The following is a 22811-nucleotide window of genomic DNA, read 5'->3' on the forward strand; positions in this document are numbered from 1 at the left end:
TTTAAAACTTCAACAACTGATTTCTTTGACTGGCTTCATTACTAACGACAATGGACTCCTGTGATGAATAAAACTTCAGCTATTTCTCTAACAGTAAGTAATAAAATGCTGTTTATGTTTATACAAGCTTAAGTACTTGCCCATAACAGTGTGTGGTGGAAGATTCACTGTGAGCAAAACAGAAAACCTCTTGATTTACTTAGTGCCTCCTGAAGTTTATTCAGTTATAATAACTATAATACAAACTAAACAAATGTCCATTACTTATAATAAGCTGCTAAGGGTGATACTATTTTTTTTCCAAGAATTACATCAATAATACAATGTTCATAGATTTCTACCTCTTTTGGCACACACTGTAGCTGTGAACATTGGATGGCTGCAGAAATTTATCCAAGAGGGTGTAAGATTCTATAATTTTCATTTTTATATAACTGAATAGGTGAATCAGACGACATCCAATGCCCCAAGATTTAAATTTTGTATGAATTACACAGAAGTTATATAAAGGATTGCTTGTTATTTACTCAGCATTTCTGTGGTAGATCATTTTTATACATATAGCAATAAACATATTAGTATACGTAAAGTATATCTTAATATTAATATGCCACCTTTTTAATTTGGTGATCTGAAATTACATCCTCAAATGATGAAATTCAAAACAAATGTCATGTGGAGCTAATCAAATTGCTTCTGCTGTATAGCACTAATAAATTTAGAGAAGAAACACTAGGTGGTGAAGAATTGAGAACTGATATTAAGAATTTTCTCAGCCTCATAAGGACCACAAAACAAAAATTCAGTGATGATAGTGATGCTCCTTTGATTTCATAAAGTATCTAAAGTTTTCACAAAAACCTGCATTATTTTCCAATGGCATGTGCCACAGTTATATGCCTCCTTAAAGGGTATTCGTAGTAGTTTAAATACTAGAGATTATCACAGTACCATCTACAGCTACATCAACACTCTGCAAATCACCGTGAGATACATGGCAGAGGGTACATCTCACTGTACTTGTTATTAGGGTTTCTTCCTGTTCCATTTTCATATGGAGCATGGGAAGAATGAGTGTTTGAATGCCTCCGTGTGTGGAGTGATTATTCTAATCTCATCCTCACGATCCCTATGCGAGCGATATGTAGGATGGTGGTGTATATTCCTTCCCAGATTAATCGCTTAAAGCTGGTTATTTAAACTTTGTTAATACACTTTCTGGGATAGTTTACGACTATCTTCAAGAGTCTTCCAGTTCAGTTCCTTCAGTATCTCTGTCATACTCTCCCAAGGATCAAATAAATCTGTGACCCTTTGTGCTGTCTTCTCTGTATACGTTCAATGTCCCCTGTTAGTACGATCTGATATGGTTCCCACACACTATCAATATTCTAGAACCACAGCACTTGAGACAGTCAAATTCACAAAACAGCCAGTGCTCAATCACTAAGATTGGAAAACAATGTCTGTTGTAAGAAGGCTAAAGAAGTAAAGAAACTACTCAAGTATACAGACAACTCTCAAGATGAACCAAAAACATATCACACAGAATCTCTTCAAGAATGCAGTAACAATAACAACAATGAAGCCAAATATGATGAACCATTGTATTAGAAGGATTATATGAATTAAATTTAAGTCATTCCCTAATAACAGATTACTGGTAATTTCAAGGAATGGTGATGTTGCAGTTTTTCATTCTTGCAAAAACTCTACCCTTTCAACATATTTTTTGTAATACCTACAAGAAAATATGCATTCAGGCACACAACCACACAGACATCTAAACTTCCACACTCAGAGTGGTGGTGAAACTGATCATTCAATATCAATTATTGAAAGCTGTTACCTGGGTAAATGGAGGTGGGTAGAGGGTTGTGAGGGGGGGAGGGAGAAAAATGCATGAGCAAGGAAGGGGTAGCAGGATAGTGAGAGACAAGTCTTTCGCAAGATGACTCAGCAGCTACACAACAAGGCAAATGGATTTCAGTAGGATGGGCGTGTGTGTGGGTGTGTGTGTGTGTGTGTGTGTGTGGGGGGGGGGGGGGTGAAGCAGACAGAGGGGTGAAAATAATGGACAGGGTTGGGGGGAAAAAGGGACAAGAGAGAGAGAGAGAGAGAGAGAGAGAGAGAGAGAGAGAGAGAGATTGCACATCGGTGATGGCGGGGGGGGGGGGGGGGGGCGGAATGGCAAGAAAATGCAGTGTACAAGCTGATGTGGAAGGAGCGGTACACAGCATATTTGTCAACTGGATAGTAAAATTTGTAGTCTGCCTCAGTTTGGCCGTGGCCACTCGTGTGAGTGGACAGTTAAGTTACTTGATAGGACACTACTCTGGATGATGTGGGTCGATATACCTTACCTCAGGGCATGATGAGAGGTAGTCAAAGCCCTGATGAAGTATGTGATTTGGCTTTTCAAGACCAGGGAGGCACAGGGTTGGTGGAGGGTTAACATGGTTACTTGTGTCACTGGAGGAGATGCAATGGGATATCTGTTTGTGGATGAGCTGGATAGAATATTGACAGTCAGTAAAGGCTCTAGTAAGGTTAACAATATACAGGGTGATTCAAAAAGAATACCACCACTTTAGGAATTCAAAACTCTGCAACGGCAAAAGGCAGAGCTAAGCACTATCTGTCGGCGAATTAAGGGAGCTATAAAGTTTCATTTAGTTGTACATTTGTTCGCTTGAGACGCTGTTGACTAGGCGTAAGCGTCAGTTGATGCTAAGATGGCGACCGCTCAACAGAAAGCTTTTTGTGTTATTGAGTACGGCAGAAGTGAATCGACGACAGTTGTTCAGCGTGCATTTCGAACGAAGTATGGTGTTAAACCTCCTGATAGGTGGTGTATTAAACGTTGGTATAAACAGTTTACAGAGAATGGGTGTTTGTGCAAAGTGAAAAGTTCTGGACGGCCGAGAACAAGTGATGAAAATGTAGCACGCATCCAGCAAGCATTTGTTCGCAGCCCAGGAAAATCGACTCGCAGGGCTAGCAGAGAGCTGCAAATTCCACAATCAACTGTATGGAGAGTCCTACGAAAAAGATTAGTTATGAAACGTCAACTACCCGAGGCGATGGATCGGCCGCCAGGCAGCCCGTGACAGAGCACTTCATCACTGGCCTCCAAGAAGCCCTGATCTTACTCCCTGCGATTTTTTCTTATGGGGGTATGTTAAGGATATGGTGTTTCGGCCACCTCTCCCAGCCACCATTGATGATTTGAAACGAGAAATAACAGCAGCTATCCAAACTGTTACGCCTGATATGCTACAGAGAGTGTGGAACGAGTTGGAGTATCGGGTTGATATTGCTCGTGTGTCTGGAGGGGGCCATATTGAACATCTCTGAACTTGTTTTTGAGTGAAAAAAAAACCTTTCTAAACACTCTTTGTAATGATGTATAACAGAAGGTTATATTATGTTTCTTTCATTAAATACACATTTTTAAAGTTGTGGTATTCTTTTTGAATCACCCTGTATTTTGACAACTTCTGCTGTCAACTGTAGAACTGGCATCCACACATGGTGAGGCTGTGGGCAAGAGAGATTCCGACATGGAACAGGTGTCAACTGTCAAAGTGCAGGTACTGTTTGGTGGTTAGTGCACTTTGTATAAATGGACATATTTATCGAGCCACCTTAAGAGGTGGCGATCATCAGCTAGGGAAACGGGTCAGTGGGTTGATAAGGACCAGGTGAAGTGCAGTAGGTATTAAGGTTATGGAAGAAGGAGGTATGGTTGTCCCTGCCAAAAGTCCAACCATGGAAATGTCAAAAATGAATCCAATCCAGGTGTTGACTACATACAGACGATTCCTCCAGATGGTCCATAAATAAGTTGGCATAGGATAATGTCTTTCAAGTACCCAGGGCAGTACCACTTTTGAAGGCCAAATCTATAAACAAATCCATGTGAACATCCTTGAGGGTTTGATTTTCTTTGTCTAATGGAGTTACTGTGTCTTATCAGTGACTATGATGTTCACGACAGGGCAGAATGTAATAAACTAATGTTGGACATTAAGAAAATAGTGTGCACTTCAGTGTAGAGAACACAGCTGTAGTATTAAGCATTTTTTGAACCACGTGAGCTATATTCTTTTTATTATCTATGCGACTGGCCAATTTCAGCCTCTGGTCATTTTCAAGCTTCCAATACATTTTACAGTATAATAATTGGATGGTACATGTGGAGTGGGATACATGTATTCCAGTCCACATGTACCAGTGATCTATTACAATGTAAAATGAAGTTGGAAGCTTAGTATATGCGATTGAAAATGACCAAAGGTTGTGGTGGCCAATAACATAGGTAATAAAAAGAGTACAGCCCACCTACACCATGTTTTCATTCTCATTCTCAAAACATGTTGAGGCTGTGGAACCCCCCAAAAAATTAAGCATAGATGATACATCTGTACATTAAATAACAAATGTTTTTAGGGCTGAATATTGATGGTCAGTTAACAGTAAATGAACACAAAGATACTTGCAAAAAGGATGTCATCAGCTTATTATGTTTTTAAGAGTTCTATCATCAGTATGTAAAGGCCAATGTCTTGTGTCATACTATTTCTACATATACTACATTCTCCATTATGGGATTCTTTTTTTAGGGATACGCGACAAAAACAGGAACAATTTTTAAACTGTGGGAAGGGGCCATATGAGCGACAGCTGTAAGCAATAGTCGGGCTCATTGTGAATAATTATTTACAAAACTTGGTATCATTACGGCAGTAAGTGAGCACATCTACCAATCTGTTGCGCAAATCAATGAAAATGCTACTAAATGTTTCACTAATAGTTTTATACATAATTACGGAACAAAAGCAAGTTTGGACTTAAATTTAGCAATGAAAATCATAATACTCTGAATAGCATTTTCTGTCAGGGAATGAAACTGTATAATAAATTTCCCAAGATGATGAAATAATTACTAAAATACATCTGTTTGAAAGGGCTATTAAACTTTCATAAGTAATCAATACTACATAATTGAAGATAACTTACTCAGAGTTGAGGTTAATAATGAAAAAGGATAACTATGACACTATCATGTTCCAATACATGATCAAAATTTAACTCTTTTACAAGAAAATGTCCCACTTTTAGTGTATCGTGCAGACTGAGGGGAAGGCATGAAGATGTTATATGGGGAAAGTTGCATGTTTACAGGCCTGGTGTCAGGTTTCTGAACAAATAGGAGGCAGTGCAAGGGGGCAAGCAGCCCATCCATAGTCAAGGAGTCACCAGCAAGTGTCCTCAGCATGTGCAGTGATACAGAGCAAAACTATGTTTTATAATATTGTTACATTCCATCCTGGATTTCCCATTGTTTGACAGGTAAAAGAAGACAGATGACGCAGCAGCATTGAGTACAAGAGGGTCTAAAGGCACAACAAGGTGAGGAGGGAAGAAAGAAACCTGCACCCACATGGGAGGTACACTCTGCAAGGGAAGGCTCTGCCCCCTACAACCACTCCAACACAAAGTTAGGGAGTATTTAGTGCAAAATCCCCCCCCCCCCCTCTCTCTCTCTCTCTCTCTCTCTCTCTCTCTCTCTCTCTCTCTCTCTCTCAGGAAATACAACACTTTGGTAGTGGTTGTCTCCTCATCTGTACCCCTTAATCACTCTTAACTTGTTTTGGGTCATAACAGACTGCCAGAGCCTCGAAACATCGCATCAAAGTTGTACTCTTGTCTGTGGCCAGTATTCCATCATCATTATCACTTCACATAACTGCATCTTGGGCTAGACAATAGGCAAGTTCACTTCCTGCAATACCTATGTTGCTTGATGTCCAGATGAAGATCACTGACTTTCCAGAGCTGAGCTGAAGAGCTCAGCCAATAGGTCCTGGATGTCGGCGACAATTTTGGGAGGATAATACAGGGATATGCCTTTTAAGCAACTTCAGGAACTGCTAAATATCAAAGTTCATCGTGGCCAGAGATTTGACATACCGCAAAGCCTGAAAAATGGCAACCAACTCTGCAGTGTATATGTGATATATTCATCTCATTACGGACAATTTTCAAATCATTTGATTTGATGTACAGGAGACTGCAGGCACCTGGCAGAGAGTGCTTCTCATGTCCCCTTGCATGTGCAAAAGTATAACCAACCCAGTCATTGATTTTCAATCTATCCATGTAGATGCGAACTGAATTAGAATAACTGTGGAGGATCAAACGAAACATGTGTCTGAGAAGGATAGGATCAGTGTCCTCCTTTGGGTTACAAAAGATGTCTAACTGTATCGTAGCACAGGCTACAGACCACGGATGGTGTCGAAAGGGAGCCTGGGAACACATGCTAAAGGAGGCTGCTGGTGGCCCTTCACTAGAGTATTGAGTCTGATCGCAGCTGGTCCACCCAATTTTAGGCACTGCACAAACAGTCTGAACTGCTGGTTATGGAACAGTGTTGAGTGACATATGTAAGTAGGCATCTGATAGACTGTGATGTGTAATTAGCCAGAAGCTGCTGTCATCTAACCCGCAGCATTGGGACACTGTCTGCCACCAGGAGGCTGCCTGTCAACTGTGCTCAGACAGAAGGGCTCCACTGCCAACTGCACACCAGTGTGATGAACTGGTTCCAAGTTCAGTATGGTCGGTGCTGCCGATCCATAGGCAACACATTCAAAGTCCACGCAGTATAAAGTCAGCACTCTAAAATCTAAGAAGTAGTATGTGGTCCGTGCCCCATGAGGAGTTACTAAGAAAGTGGAGAGCATTTAGCTTCTCCATGCAGGTTATCTTGAGCCAGCACACATGTGGCATCCAAGTTAGCTTGTTGTCAAATAAAATACGTAAGAATTGACAAGTTACAATGACTTCAAGTAACTCGTCAACAAGATAAATTTTGGGTGCAGGTGCACAGTCCAGAGTTAGCAAAGATGCACAACTCACAATTTTACAGGAGCAAATTGGTAGGTATGATTCAGGACCCAATCGTGTACCCTCCGGACAACCCCTAGAAGTTGGCGATCAGCGGTGGGCACGCATAGTACAGGTAAAGATCATCCACACACAGCGATGCAGAGATTGTGGGGACCACTGCGTTTATGATACCATCAATGGCAATAGCAAACAGCGTTACACTTAGAACCCATCCCTGAGGGACTCCAGTTTCCGGTATGTATTTGGGTTACTGAGAACTGAATGTATCTGGACATTACTGAGAACTGAATGTATCTGGACACGAAAAAGTCTGAGATATAGGAAACTAGATAAAAATGGATAAACTGACCCCCCTACATGCAGTGTAAGTAGTACACAACATCACCACATGGTATTGTATGCCTTCTGTAAGTCAAAGAACAGATAAATCAAGATCTGCGGTGGACCGGAGAGCCCAAAAGTCACTTTGGAATCTTAATATATGATCTCCATCTCCAAGGCAACAGCAAAGATGGCGATTGACCATGTGTTCAAATAGCTATTGTGGGTCCTTTCCCAATTTCAGGACAGGAGTAATACTACCTTCTCGCCAGTGAGGGGGAAATTCTCCTTCCTGCCAAATGCAACTAAAAAAGTGGAGGATATGTTTCATGTTGTTGCGCCAAACATGTTACAGCATTTGATTGTGAATTTTGTCGAGTCCATGGGACATACTTTCACATGCCATGGAAGCACTACGTAACTCCCTTTCACTAACAGGGATGCAATACGACAGACCCATGTGCTTGGAAGAATGGCAGGCGGCACTCAGTTAGGTGTTTCTGTGTCAGGAAATGAAGATGGTAATTACTGCTAGCAGACACTTCAGCTAAGTGCACTGCAAAACATTTGACAACTACCACAGAATCAGTGCAGATGTTCCTATTAACAACGACACCAGGAAACACTGTGGGTGGTGGATGGGCACAAATGTGGTGGAGTTTCGTGCATACTTGAGACGATGGGATGAGAGCTCACACAGATGATACAAGTTGCTCCCAACATCACTCCCTTCTTTTCTTGATTAAATCTGCACTTTTGCCCAGAGTCACTCTAATGGTATTAAATTATCCATGGCACTTGCACCGCTGAAGCACCCTTTGGCATTCCCTGATAGCTCTGGCTTTATCTTCAGACCACTGTGGCACCAGCAATCACTGGAATGATCCAGACGTAGGGTAGTGTTGCTGCAGCAGCGTGAATGATAGTATCCTGCACCAATCTATTGATACCAGTCACATGGCTAGCTGCAAAAGTGGCTGTAGAGGAGAAGCCTGCCACTCAGCTTTCCAAAGCAATCAACATGGTGCATGTTCTTGATGTCTGCAAATTGAGAGGGAGAAAACAATATGAAAACATTCACTGTCAATAGGATCACCATAGACTTGCCACTGAATCAGGGGTAAAGTACTCAGGTTGCAAACTGCGAGATCAATAGTCCAGTATGTTCTGCGGGCTGCACTGAAATGTGTTGTAGCTCCAGTGCTGAGTAGGCAGATGACCAATTTCTAAAGGAGGTGTTCTAGTACCCAGCCTCTGTGAGAAACTGTCACCACCCCACAGGGAATTACGGACATTTAAGTCCCCCAGTAAGATGAATAGGAGGAGGTAGCTGTTCCGCTAACTCTAACAGCTCGTGATAATGGAAAGGTCCATCTGATGGTAGGTAAACATTATAGATTGTCATCCAAACTGATACACACTAACAGCCACAATCTTTAGTTCTGTGGTAAAGGGGGCACCTGCTCACTGAAAATATCAGAATATGAGGGTACAAACCCCACCAGACGCACTCTCAAAATTAACATGATTAATACAACAGGGTTTGTAGTTTTTCAGAGGAGGGAAAGAGTTGCCATAAACCGCATTTCCTGAAGTGCTACGCCAATAACAAAATAAGTAGCTAGTAAATGACGAAATTTGTTCAGTTGATGAGAGCACATCACAGTTCCATTGAAGCGTTGGAGTCAGGCCTGAGAAAGTGGTGGATGGAAAAGATGGGTGTGATTCCTTTGCTACCAGGCTGAAGTCTGCCTGTTTGGAGATCTGTCATCAAGGTGCAGAGGCTTGACCTTTGCAAGGGTGGGGAGCAGAAAATCTGAAGCCTCAGAAAGTAGTTTATCTTTCTGCTTATTCTTCTTATCCTTGAAGAGACTTCAATTTCTGTGAAGATTTCCCATTTTACCTTCCAGGAGCAAAGGGGGTTGTGCTTTTCTTCGGCCTAAAGCCTGTGGCTGCCGGTCCTCGTCTTGAGGGCACCTTGAATGGTGTCCTCATTCCTGATGACGACAGAGTCTGAGAATGACTAGGCATCTCTGGCCGCGCCAATGGTGTGAGAACCACCAGTGCTACATGGGTAGGAGGCTTGGGAGCTGATGTTTCTCCCCCAACTGTGGGGCAAGCCCTGTAATATGACCAGTGCCAGGAGGTGTCATGCAAGACCTTGTCAACGCGTCAGGTATGGACTGAGGCAACAGTTGCAAAATCTGAGACCATATCAGTCTTGAAAATTTTTTTTCTTTTTCTTTTCTTTCTTTTTTCCTCCAGTCATTAGTCTTCCAACTGGTTTGATGCAGCCTGCCACGAATTCCTCTCCTGTGCCAACTACTTCATCTCAGAGCAGGATGGAAGGATGGAAGGTTCATCCTCAATTATTTGTTGGATATATTCCAATCTGTATTTCTCTATAGTTTTTGCCCTCTACAGCTCCCTCTAGTAACATGGAAGTCATTCCCTGATGTCTTAACAGATGTCCCATCATCCTGTCCCCTCTTCTTGTCATTGTTTTCCACATATTCCTTTCCCCTCTGATTCTACGCAGAACCTCCCCATTCCTTACTTTATCAGTTCACCTAATTTTCAACATTCGCCTGTAGCACCACATCTCAAATGCTTCGACTATCTTCTTTTCCAGTTTACCCACAGTCCTTGTTTCACTGACATACAATGTGTGCTCCAAATGTACATTCTCACAAATTAAAGCCTATGTTTGATACTAGTGGACTTCTCTTGGCCAGGAATGCCATTTTTGCCAGTGCTAGTCTGCTTTTGATGTCCTCCTTGCTCCATCCATCACTGTTTATTTTGCTGCCTAGGTAGCAGAATTCCTTAACTTCTGTTACTTCCTGACCATCTATCCTGATGTTAAGTTCCTCACTTTTCTCCTTTCTGCTACTTCATTACTTTCATCTTTCTTCGATTTACTCTCAATTCATATTCTGTACTCATTAGATTGTTCATTCCATTCAGTGTCATGTAACTTCTTCACTTTACTCAAGATAACAAAGCCATCAAGGGATCTTATCATTAATATCCTTTCACCTTGGATTTTAATTCCAACCCTGAAACTTTATTTCAGTCATTGCTTCTTTGATGTACAGATTGAACAGTAGGGGGAAACACTGCATTGCTGTCTTAACTTTTTTAATCGGAGCACTTTGTTCTTTGTTCGTCCACTCTTATTATTCCCTCTTGGTTCTGGTACATTAATTATCCATATCTCCCTATAGCTTACCTCTATTTTTCTCAAAATTTCGAACATCTTGCACCATTTTACAGTGTCTAACGCTTCTTCCAGTTTGATAAATCCTTATAAATGTGTCTTAATTTTTCTTTAGTCTTGCTTCCATTATCAGCTGCACCGTCAGAAATTTTTCATAGCATCTTGACAAGGCAAGCAGTCAAGCGTTTTATACGCTTGAATTTTCTTCTCCCTCTTAAGATCTAAGCACTGTGGTGAATGAGGAAGGTGCAGTTCCAGACGGTTGACAAATTGAGGGTGTTGGTCACAAGGTCTGCCTTCATGGGATATCAGTCTACATGCCCAATAGATAGCCTCACTAGAACAGCAAGAGGACATGTGTCCGAACCTCTGGCACATAAAACATCTCATTGGAAAATAGGGCCCAGCATCACACCAACCATGACCTTGACCTTCCCAGGCAAAATGTTTCCGTCATAGGCCAGAATAAAAGCTCCAGTGTCCACTCTATTACCTTTAGGTCTCTTATGGATTCGGCAAACAAAATTGACTCCACACCTCACCAGATTAGATGAAGCTCTTTATCAGTTTGTAGCATTAGGTCCCAATGGAAGACAACATGTTTAATTCTATTGAGCTTGTTATGAGGAGAAATGGTGACTGGTATATCTCTTATCTTAACATGGGCCTGAAGTGCCCGTGATTCGTTGGCATGCGATGTTTTGAACAGCAAAGATCCATTTCTCATATTTTCTATTGCTGCAACCTGCCCAAACCAAGCTTCAGTATTTTCAATGAACCACAATGGTTGTGTTGTAGAGAAAGATCCACTCTCAGTTTGGAAACAAACCAAGAACTCAGCAAACTGTCCAGTTCCATTTCTCCTTACCTGGTTTAGCGAAATTGCTATGAATGATTTTTCGTTAAAGAATAATAAATTTTTGCTTTTAAATTAATTAATTTTACCTTACTTTCTTTGCGTGCGAACTTTGTTGTAGCCCCTCACTCTTATTTGCGTGTGGTAATAAAAATTTTCACTTTCAAAAGAATTACGTACATTTAAAAATTACGTGAACTCATATTAACTGATTAAGAATATCTGGTTGAAAATTAAATTCTTTACATTATTCGGCCTTGGCACACATTTTCTAAATGCAGTGGATTTTTTGTTAAAATATTTACTGAATTTTTTCCTGGCGTTAGCTTTTGAACACAAGATTATCACTATTGCAGAAAATGGTTAATTATTACCAAGCCAACATTTAATTATCACTGATCAAACCTACTTCGCTATACATTTAAGTTATTTGAAAGAACCAAAATTATTAAATTTCAACGTTAACTATCCGTCTAAGAATGCACAAATGTGTAACTATTTTTAAAATCTCAGTCAGTCTCTGGATCGCTGTAAAAGAAGAACATTCTCTTAATTCACATTTAATTTTTATCTATCTGTTCCCGATTTACGGGTTTGGTTGATATTTCCTTTAGCGGAACAATTTTTAAATGTGCCGCCGCTGCAAATCGATTGGTCGCGGCACAGCCCAGCAACACCGCTAAAAAATGCTGAAAACACTTTAAAGAAATATTATAGATGACATGGGCAAGCTAATTTACATTAATAATACACACTTTTTATAAATCTCAATATATTTTTACCACAACAAATATTCAACTCACATTAGTTCGTAATTTCTCCTTCAATGGCGGCTAAATCAAGATACAGACAAATGACATCTACCCATTCACCAAATACATCGACACAGCTTCCTACCGCTTACAGCTCTAAACGAGCAAGACCAAAGAATACATAGTGCATTGTGCTTTTATAGTATTGCTGAATATTAACATTTCTTTGTAATTTCACGACATTATTTTCCACTGGCTGAATTTCACACCTCTGTTATCACAGATATTGACACATTTCACAATTACATTATTAATATCGAAATATTACTATCCTAAATACAGAAAGAATATTACTACAAAAAATATTTCAATAATAACAAATGTCTTTTACACAAAATGCAATAATATTTTTTGTTAAATAATTACATTATATACAGATTGCTCAGAGCGGCGTATATGGTACAAATAAATTTCAGTTTGTTAATGTGTGAGTTTGCCAGGGAACGTTACACTGGCTCTCGTCTTGAGGCTTGGTCAAAGGTGAAAATGCCACAGGACTTTCAACCTCTGCATTAAAATCACTTCTCTTGATTGTTGAGACAGCCTTGCTGGCACCCTACCATTAAATTTGATCAATTTCATTGTGGATCATCTGCCCCAATGCCAGTCACTCTGATCAGGAGCTCTCCCTATGGGTGCCAACCTGCCAAGGCAATGGCCACCTGGCACAGTAGCCATTGCCCGCAGTTCCAGCACATCGAAGTTTATGGGCACCTACTCCTTGGTTGGCAGGGACGTTAGAGCTCGTGCACTAGCAGTGTGATCCCTGCATTGTCAGGGGGATATCACCAACAAGGTACATGACAACTCCACCACAATGGACTGACAACTGGGCTGGATTTTGGGTGCAGAGGTAGATCCACTTGATTGGTAGGTGCAAAGGATAACAGCACACAGTAGAGAGCTGATACGCCACAGTATGGCATCCTCCCCCAAATGGCATGCACTTACTGTAAAACTTGTAAAGTGGAGGCCTAACCCAAAACGGGTACCAGCATTTAAAAAGCCAAAAAATGTGATGGCAAATGCCTTAAAAAAGTTTCAACCTTCAGAGGTACAAAGTATAGTCAAAATGCCATGGAACATGACCAAATAAAGAGACTCCAATTAGTCGCCTTTCACAACATGCAGAGAAGGCTCGTGGGTCTATTCCAGCCATCTCCCCCCCTTTCCCCTCTATAGGGAGCTGATGTGAAAGGCCAAACACAGGTTTTTTTGTTGTGTTTTGTTTTATGGCACAAAAACAAATAGCGTTATATGTGGCCATGTCAAAAATGTAGAACACGAAGACAAAGAGAGGAGTTAAAAATGACTACGTCAATCCCAAACAACGGAAGAACAAGACAGCTAAAAACAGGGACGTGGAGAAAGGTCTATAAAAATGTGCCAGAGAGAAATGGTGGTCCAGAACTAAAAATTAAATGACCTTTGCCATACTGCTACAAGAGATAAAAAGTAAAACGTGGTCGACAACCTTCACACCATTCACTAAAACGTCTGATAACTCAGACAGCAAACACAAATGGGAACATAAGTGGTTAAATATTTCATCAGGAAACGGCGGACAGTCAAAAATTGGGTGCAATGGGCACAAAGTGGTCAGGGAGTCCCACTTAACAAATGAAGATGGCTAGAGGGACAGTGCCCAATACACAACGTAGTTAAAATAATCTCTTCACAGTGAGAGGGCCGAGAGGAAGTTGTCCAAGCCACTGGGACAGGCTTTATAGCCCACAGCTTGTTCCCATGAAGGGAAGACCAGTGGTGATGCCAAAGTGACACCACCTGCTGACAGACAGCAACACAGAGATCATTGGAGGGAATATAAGAACTAGCAGGCTGAAGTATGAAGACTGCAGCCTTAGCAGCAGCATCAGCAGCCTCGTTTCCTGTCAGACCAATGTGGCCAGAAACCCACATAAACATTACAGGGGCTCCCTCAAGAGTGTGCAAGTGACAGCTTTCCTGGATCTGTTACACTAGGGGATGGATGGTGCGCAGCACACAGAGGCCTTGAAGGGCACTGAGAGAGTCATGCAATTGAATTGAAAAGCATGTGTCGCCGGATGTACTGCGTGACCTAATACAGGGCAAAGAGCTCTGCTGTAAATAATGAGCAGTGTTCCATAAGCCGATATCAAAAAACGTTGGCGCCAATGATGAAGGCGTCCCCAACACTGCGGTCAGTCCAAGAGCCTTCAGTGTACACAAAGGTACTGTCGCAAAATTCAATGCGGAAATTGTGAAACTGAAGGCCATAGAGCGAGGCTGGAGTAGTGTCACTAGGAAGCGAATGAAGGACAAGGTGAACATGGGTCGCCACACAAAGCCAAGGTGGTGAAGGGTTCACTCCCGGAAAGTTGGAGGTAGTGTGAAGTTAAGCTGCCAGAGCAAGAGCTGAAAGCGAACTCCAGAAAATAACAGAAGAGGGATGCACCCCATACTGGCAATCAAAGGAGTCACTGAAGAAGGCAGCATAGAATGTGTGGCCATGCACAGCCGACAAATGGCATGCATATCTCCCGAGGAGAAACTGACAGCGGTAGTTCAGCAGCTTCAGCTCTCAAAAGGGCTTCTGTAAAAGGCGACAGTGGCCAAACGGATGCCATTATGGTGGATAGTACTGAGATGGCATAAGGACAGACGGATGTGCAGGTGCATAAACAAAGCACCAATAGTCTAGTTTCGTATGGACAAGGGGCCGTTACAAATGGAGGAGGAAGGTTCGATCTGCACCCCAGGAAGTACCACTGGAGACACGTAGGACATTAACGGACTGCATACAGCGGGCTGCTAGATAAGACACGTGGGAAGACCAAGAAAGTTTCCTATCGAGCATGAGCTACAGGAATTTTGTAGTTTCAATAAACGAAAGAGCAACAGGCCCAAGATGTAAAGATGATGGGAGAAATCAATTGTGCCACCAGAAGTTCATACAAACAGCTTTGTCAGTGGAAAGACGAGCAATTGCCGATGCTCTGAGTAAAGACAATCGAGAGATCGCTGAAGATGCCACTCAATGAGACAGGTATGTGGAGCACTGTAATAGATGGCAAAAATCGTCAACGAGAAGAGAGCCGGACATGCCCAGCAGCAGTCAGGCCACTATAGGGTTAATGACAATAACAAAGAGGACAACACTCAGGATGGAACAATGAGGCACACTGCTTTCACAGATAAATGTATCCGACAAGGCATAACCCACACGTACCTTGAAAACTAACTCTTCTAAATATTCCTGAAGGAAACGGGGCAGGCAAACTGATTACACAACAGCTGGTATATGACATGTTGTTTCACAGGCAGTTCTCCCTTTGATAGTATATGTTTCACCAGTTGCAGGGCTGGTATATTAGTGGCAGGTGGGTGCATGGTCGAAGTCTTACAGTGGGTACAGTCACATGAGTAGGTGCCGTAGGGTAAGGAGATGGGTGCAGAAGAAGTGCAGGGTCTGACAAGGATATTGCAACGACTGGGATGGTGATGAAAAGCTATTCTAAGTGTGGAGAGCAAAATGTTGGAAAGAATGGATTTCATTTCAGGGCATGATTTTAGGCAGTCATAGCCCTGTAGAAGTAGCTGATTAACACATTCAAGACCAGGCTAAAACTGTGTGACAAGTGTTGTTTTTGGAGGGACCAGCAATACCCAGATTGGATGTGATGACCTAGAAATCTGCTACTGAATGAGGCTGGTGGGGTAATTACACCACCTTTCTTTTGGGCAGATCTCAGTAAGTATGAGAAAATACATCCCTCACTGATGGCAGGGTGAGGAGCTATGCAGGCATTTAAAGTAAGAATCGTGCCAAAAGTTTTGAAGAACGTGATTAAAAGCTGACAAAATATATTATTATAAGGTGACAAATTATTACAACAAACAGATATGGCAGATTTTTTTTTACATTTTTCATAATTCCCTATCAAAAAGGCTTGTCAGGTCCATGATCCTGGATGGGGTATGGCCATTTTTTCCATCATACAAATTTATTAGTTTATGCAGTATTGGTAATCTCACTAACAAAATCTACATCATATTTTTAGAACCAATGACATTCTAGACTAAACACACTGGAAAAATACCAATAAAATATTTTTTGGATTACCATTTCTTAGAAGTCTTGGCAAAGATGAAGAAATCCAACTAGATTTTCTTTTCAAGATTTTTCTGAATAGTTTCCACCTCCCTTTATTTCCATCATACTTTTACTTTCACGATTTGTGCAGCCTCAAGTATACCTTAGACCAATTTTGCTGTCTTTACATCTTTTCTCAAGTGCTTTTTTCAGTTTAGCAGACCTTTCCATTTTCTAGTAATTAATCTTGCCAGACATGGAACAGCATAATTTTTGCAATCTTTGACATGTCACTGCAACTTCTGCTCTTTATTCTTTCTTTGGGGTCTAAAAACGTACAAATTTTCAAGGGTGAGCTTAATAAATATGTCTTTTCCATCACATGATTGCAAGCTGCAATGTAATGTCATTGGGCATTCTTTAGAAACCACAACTTCTTATGTTCTTCCAGTTAACTTAGGTCTTGTTACTTGCCCACTAACAACTAGTTGTTCAAGAGGAAGCAGATTATCCTATGTAAAGAGGCATTTATTTAGGGACAAGTTGGCCTCATAGAGCTTCACATAATTTCTTATGTAATGTTTCACCATCTGCTTTACTGACAAAATTCTTCAGTGATTGTTGATATGCAATGCGTACACTCTAACCAATAAATATTGGTTGGTTGTATTAGGATTTGGTGAACAAGATATTTGCTGTGTATATTAGCAGTGAGTTAATGTGGACAGACATGTCTGCTATATTTGAATTCTTAATAATCTAAACTACATGTTCTGTGTTACTGCCTTTGCTTAGCACCCCTTTGAAAGCTGCCGCCAGGAACACATCAAATACATGTTCCTAAACAGTGCTTCTCCATCCATATTATTTTACTCTGCAAATATATAATCCATCTGGTTATGGGCCCAGGAAGACTGAATTGAATAACTTTCAACAGTGAAGTGTGTAAAACTTATTACTGTTTGTGGGCAGTTTATAATTTAACGTAATTATTTTGCAACTGCACAAATGGTTTCTGCCCAAATACTACAGATTTGGAAGATCATGGGTCGAGAGAATCACGCAACTTTAAAGTCTGCAGCAGAAGCTTATCTACAGTTGGACAACATTTGGGACATCATTGATGGAACCCTCAAGTCCATGGATTCAGCGTTCCAGAGTAAAGACTGTAAGGAAAAATCCAAATTAATTCTTCTAGTCAATCTGTATATTAATTTCATTTAGAAAACGCCAATATGGCGAAGACAGTATGGGACAATCCAAGAACTTTTGAAGATGGAGGTTCAACTGGGAAAGTGTGTTTGCCACGACAGCTAATGACCATGTATGGACAAATGTAAAAATGTTGTTGAATATGTAAATAAAATCATTTCCACTTCAAATCATCTAAGAAATATTGGATTCGTTCTCACAGAAGAATAAATTTGTACTCTGCTACTTGCAGGGCTACTCACTCATGATAATGGTCTTAAAGCATTTAGGGACACCAATTACAGGAGACAGCATAAAAGTCAAGATATCAAAAGATGTTACAAGAGTCCAAGAACATGGTGCTCAAGACAAGAAAATGACTCTGTATTCATAATACAAAAAGAAGAATCCTGTTCACATGCCAAACAATGAGACATTTTACGTCATACTGCATGGAAAGAAACAAGCACAAATAAAAAAAGTAGGTTTCAAAAGGTGCAGAAAGGCAATTAATCAACACAATAAAGATAAAGCAGTTACTGCATATTACTCTTATGATAAAACAAAGTACAAGTACAGATTGGTCTCTGGATTCTGGGGCAACAAAGAGCAATCAGTTTTATATGATGTACTTCGTAAAACACACAATGGTGTTTCAACAGTGGAAGGCTCTCAATTAAAATGTGAACTTGCAAGAAAGAAACTTTAATTTGAATGTTAAAGGAGAATCACAACATATTACAGCACAGAATGTAATTATGTGATGAATGTTGCTACAAATTTGCTTTCAGTGAGTGAAATAGAGAACAACAGCAACAAGGTAATTTTTTATAGACATGGTGTAGGATTTATACAATAGATGTTTACACTGGGAAAAATTATCTAGTGTATTCTGCTAAAAAAAATTATGATATCACAGGCTGGGGTCTCAACAAGAAAAGTATGGCCTTGTTAAAAGGTATGGCAACAGGGGTAAAGTATTGTAATAGTTTTACTTTATCTTGTGAAATTTGTATACAAGGAAAACAAGCGAGATTATCATTTTAAACAAGTAAAAATAGGTCTACTGGGCCTTTACAAGTGACACACACAGACCTTTAAGGGGCTAAGGAAAAAGAATCTATTTCCTTACCTTGATTGATGGTTTATCAAGATATACCCATATTTATATCCTTAGAGCCAAGGACAAAGTGAGCGAAATATTTGCCAATTTTTGCACCATGGTTGAAAGACAGATTGGTAAGAAGAAAAATGTTCTCTTATCAGACAACTGCACATGTCAAAAACAGTTTAGGCACCAACTGAGTGACTTCGACATCCAACTACAAGTCACTATAGTTCAGCTCAAAACGGAGTAGCGGAACAGGCTAACAGAACAATTGTAGGATAATGAAGGAGCATGATAAAGGAGGCATGATTAGCAAAATGTTATTGAGCAGAGGCAGTATTAATTGTAGCATACCTGGATAAAAGGTTTCAAACTAAAACTTTAACAAGAGACCCCATTTGATATGAAGTGTGGACTGGAAAGAAATTTTATCTAGATTGTATAAGAACTTTTGGATGTAATGCCACAAGACAAGTTGCCAAACAACTTCGACGGAAATGGAACTCTAAATCTGAAAACCATATTTTCATCGAATACTACGAAGGTTACAGATTCATTAACCCTAGAAACAAAAAGCTAATTACTACCAGATATTTAATATGTTCAGAATTCTGAACATGATGACCAAGAACATGCAAAATGCACCAGTAAATTCAGAAAATAAAGAACTGAAGAAGTAGTTCAGAAACAATCAGATATTCTTATTAAAGATTAAGTGGATAAGATCCACAAATCTCCAGCAGGAGAGGACAAATTTAGGATATTCATCACATACAATAAAACCCAAGTTATATCCAGATATAGAGATTTATATGGCTGCTCAAACATTCACTTATGGAACTGCTACTGTTTAAGTAACCTTGGCCAGTCTGAATGCAGTAACTACAGTCTCTCACACTCATGAATGGGTTAATGCATCACTTGGAAAGAAACCATTACGAGCGAGATGGGTCTCTAGTATTAAAAACCTTGAGGAAGCAGTATCAAATTTTGAAGTTTGTTTGGTATTTAAAGGTTGCTATCAGATAGAGGGCACACACTATAAATAAAAATTCACACCTGTAGTAAAATATACGTCTTTAAAATATCTTATGTTACCTTGCTATAAAAGAAAATTTATTCATCCATCACACGGATGTAAAGACCATATATATCCATGGAGAATTGGAGGAAGAAATTTTTCTGATTCTGCCAGAGGAAGCCAAGAAAACTCCTCGAGAAAAGAATGAAATTAGGTGTCTGGAAAGAAGCGTGTATGGTCTTACACAGATGGATACTGTTGGGATCAGTGCTTCAGTAAAACATTAACAAGGATGAATACGAGTCAAGTCATCAGATGATCATGGTGTATATCACAAAAAGTGACAGTTCAATGAGTATTTTCAGGAAGCAACTTCAATGTGAATTTGATAGGCATGATTTGGGGAAGTCAAACAATATCTTGAAGTGAAGATCATAAGAGATGGCACCTGAGAAGAATTTTAAATTGACTAATCAATGTACATCAAGAGAATAGTAGACAAATTTGGCATGAATAATTGTAAGCCATGTGCCACACCTATGGAACAGTGTGACATAGCAGAAGATGAAATGTATAAAAATGAAGTAGGCTCTACCTTATTTGGATGTAGAGAGATCTTCCAAACCACATACTGGCTTTGCTACTAATGCTGTCAAAAAATTTTCCAAAGACCCTAAAATTGAACATTGGGTTGTAGTTAAGAGTATTTAGATAGTTAAAAGGAACTGTTGATTACAAATTTAAATACCTTAACACAGTCAACCAAAATTCTACATTGCAGAAACAATAATAATGACCTTGACGGAATGAAAAAAGGCAGTATGGGCTACCTTCTTTCAAAAATCCTCTAAGGATGACAACCATTGCCATGCGCTCTGCCCACCTGCAGTGAGTCATGGAGTGGCTACCAGAGGACTGTTACTCAAGGTGAGACCTACAATCATAAACATTCTTTGCCATTTACTATAATGGAAGTTATAAAACCTACATATAGGGATCTTAGTGACAAGATTAAAGATAAGACTCAAAATCCAAATGAAAATTTAAACAATTGTACATAAGAACATATACTGAAAGCTGCTCTAGTAGGACTAAATACTCTGAAAATAAGTGTGCTAGATGCTGTTCTAAAGAAGCAAGAATAAAATGAAGTGTGAAAAAGAGAAGGGAGGAAGAACACCACATGAAACAAGATGGATCTGGGATGGATTAGTGCCATGCAAGTTTAATAGGAAATAGCAAGTTTTAACTTTAACTTGAATTTCCCAGAAGTTTAATTAATCATGTTTAGGGACACTTTGGCTAAAAAATTTTGAACTTAGAGCTTAAATCTTGTATACTTTCTTAAAACATGCTTAACTAAAAATTAGACTGTTCTTGTGGTTTAAATTTGAAAATAAAATGCTTTTTTGAAGAAAACCCCTGTATTCATTTCCACAATTTTTGATAATCATACTTAAAATTTTTTGTAGCGCAATTTATGACAGTACCACCTTTTCAATAGGTTGCTTTAAAGATAATAGTGCAAAGAACTTACAGAAAAAAATAAACCTTCTACTTTGTTTGTATTTTGAGTAATGTGTACCTATGATGTACATAAATAATTAGCATGGTTTATTTCACTTGCAAAGAAAGAAGTGCGAGAGCTAAAGCTGTGGTTCATACATGAAAATGTTCCCAAAAGATGTCTCAAAAGATGGTAAGCATTATATGGGCTTACAGATCTTACTCTTTGAGTAACACTGTTTAGAAAACTCACAATTATTTCAAGGTTTCCCCCGGTATTCACCAATCAGTTCCCTTAACTGATTCTGTAAGAACTCTGTATCCTAGACTATGTGAAGATATTATGAATCTGTTTATTGACAACTGATTAACTGATCACTATTTCGCAAATATCTATGGTTTCACACATCTTCACAGTCCCATATAAATAATCTGATGCAAAACTTTTTACTACAGTATTTACGATGACTTCAATACATATTCTCTCAAACAATGGACAATCCAGGATGGAATGTAACATTCCTAAAACCCACAGCATTACCGTTATTGGACACTACCTTTCCCAATGCCTGATGGGTTACAAACCAACCTCCTTTCTGGTTGCCATGACCAACTATATCCTCACCCACAATTAATTCTCCTTTGAAAGCATTACCTTCAAACAAATCCAGGATACAGCTATTGGCATCTGCATGGCACCATCCTATGCTAACCTATTCATGGGCCATCTAGAGGAATCCTTCCTAAAAACCCACAATCCTAAACCCCTCACCTGGTTCAGATTCACTGACGACATCTTTGCGATCAGGATCGAGGATGAGGACACCCTATACACATTCTTCCAGAACCTCAACTACTCCTCCCCCATTTGCTTTACCTGGTCCCACTCAAACCAACAAGCCACCTTCCTAGATGTTGACCTCCACCTCAAAGATAGCTACATCTGTACCTCCGTCCATATCAAACCTACTAACCACCAGCAATACCTCCACTTCGACAGGTTCCATCCATTCCACACCAAGAAGTCCCTTCCATACAGCCTAGCCACCCATGGTCATCGCATCTGTAGTGACAAGCAGTCCCTCTTGAAATATACCAAGGGTCTCACTGATGCCTTCACAGACTGTAATTATCCACCCAAGCTTGTACAAAAACAAATCTCCCATGCCTTATCTTTCCAGTCTCCCAAACTATCACCATCTGGCCACAGAGGAGCATTCCGGTCATAACTCAGTACCACTGGAGCAGAGCAACTGAATTACATTCTCCACCAGGGTTTCGACTGCCTGTCGTTTGGCCCTAAAATGAGAAATGTCTTGCCCAATATTCTATAATCCCTCGAAAAGTGGTATTCCACCATCCACTGAACCTACACAGTATACTCGTCCATCCTTACACAACCCCTTACCTCATGGCTCATACCCATGTAATAGACCTAAACGCAACACCTGTCCCATACATCCTAAGCTGCAACTACCGCGCTGCATTTTAAGTGGGCATGACAACCAACAACTTGTCTGTCTGCATGAATGGCCACCAACAAACTGTAGCCAAGAAACTAGTGGACCACCCCATGCTGAGCATGCTGCCCAACACAGCATCCTTCATTTCAATGACTGCTTCACAGCCTGTGCCATAAGGATCCTTCCCACCAACACTCGCTGTTCTGAATTGTGCAGGTGGGAACTTTCACTGCAGTACATCCTATGTTCCCTTAACCCTCCTGACCCTTGTTAGTCACTGTCCTCGCCCATCCAGTCCCTTCCCTGTTCCCATTCCCGCA

The 22811-nt window shown here is 40.2% G+C and overlaps 1 protein-coding gene across 1 annotated transcript in view; it reads right to left on the reverse strand.

Moving 5' to 3' along the window:
* The window catches only part of LOC126194562 (cathepsin B), a 41056-nt gene that overhangs the window by 14288 nt on the left and 3957 nt on the right, over positions 1-22811 (reverse strand). The gene's annotated exons all lie outside the window — the stretch shown is intronic.

This window comes from Schistocerca nitens, chromosome 1 (assembly GCF_023898315.1).
Source record: "Schistocerca nitens isolate TAMUIC-IGC-003100 chromosome 1, iqSchNite1.1, whole genome shotgun sequence".
In the NCBI taxonomy this organism is placed as follows: domain Eukaryota; kingdom Metazoa; phylum Arthropoda; class Insecta; order Orthoptera; family Acrididae; genus Schistocerca; species Schistocerca nitens.